Here is a 1,423-nt window from a genome sequence, read left to right on the forward strand (position 1 = left end):
TTTCATCTCTGATTTTGTTGATTTGGAGGTGCTCTTTCTTTCTTTTGGTTAACTGAGCTAGCGGCCTGTCAATCTTGTTTATCTTTTCAAATAACCAGCTGTTGGATACACTGATTCTTTGTATTGTTTTCTTTGTTTTTATTTCACTAATTTTTGCTCTGATTTTTGTTATTTCTTCTTGTCTGCTGGGTTTGGGTTTTATTTGTTGTTGCTTTTCAAGTGTCTTGACTGGAAATGTCAACTCACTTATTTGTGTTCTTTCCAATTTTTTAATGTAGGCACTTAGAGCTATAAACTTCCCTCTAAGGACTGCTGTCAAAGTGTCTGAGAGGTTTTGTTCTGATGTATTGTCCTTTCATGTAATTTCCTGAATACTTTTATTTCTTTCTTAATTTCTCCTTTGACCCGTTCATCATTAAGGAGTGTGTTGTTTAATGTCCATGTGTTCATGTAGTTACTAGGGTTTCTTCCGGTGTTGATTTTAATCTTTATTGCATTGTGGTCTGATAGAATTCATGGAATGATTGCAATCTTATTGTATTTGTTGAGGTTTGTTTTGTGCCCCAGTATATGGTCAATTTTGGAGAAAGTTCCATGGGGCGCTGAAGAGAAAGTATATTCTTTGGTGCTTGGATGGAATATTTGGTAGATATCTGATAGGTACATTTGATATATGGTATTGATTAATTCAGATGTCTCTCTATTAAGTCTCTGTCCTGTTGACCTATCTAATGGAGACAATGGGGTATGGTAAATCCCCTACTATTAAGGAGTTTGGATTAATATGGGTCTTAAAGTCCTGTAGTACTGTTTTTATGAGGTTGGGTGCACCAGAGTTTGGTGAATACATTCCATGATTGTAATATCTTCTTGGTTTATTGTTCCTTTGATCAGAATGAAGTGGCACTCTTTAGCTCTTCTGATCAATTTTAGTTTAAAGTCTATTTTGTCAGATATTAGAATTGCAACACCTGATTTTTTCTTAGTACCATTGGCTTGGTATATTTTTTTCCATCATTTTACCTTAAGGCAGTGCCTGTCCTTGAAAGTGAGATGAGTTTCTTGCAGACAAAAGATGGATTTTGTTTCTTAATCCATTCAACTGGTCTGTATCTTCTGACTGGGAAGTTCAGTCCATTGGTATTTAAAGTTATTACTGTAAGATGTGTATTGAATCCTGCCATTTTTATTTCTGTTCACATTCTTGATATAGCTGTGCATTTCTACAGTTATACCTTCACTGAATTTCTTTCCATCACCCCTTGTCTATAGTCATTCATTTCTTCAGCTCTTTGTATTGCCTCAAGAACTCTCTGAAGGACTGGTTTTGTAGACATGAATTCTTTTAGTCTATTTATATAATGGGAGTGTTTCCTTTCTCCTTCACCAATGAAATACAGTTTTGCTTGGAAAAGTATTCTAA

The sequence above is a fragment of the Nannospalax galili genome, unplaced genomic scaffold (genome assembly GCF_000622305.1).
Source record: "Nannospalax galili isolate Female #2095 unplaced genomic scaffold, S.galili_v1.0 scaffold238, whole genome shotgun sequence".
NCBI classification, from domain to species: domain Eukaryota; kingdom Metazoa; phylum Chordata; class Mammalia; order Rodentia; family Spalacidae; genus Nannospalax; species Nannospalax galili.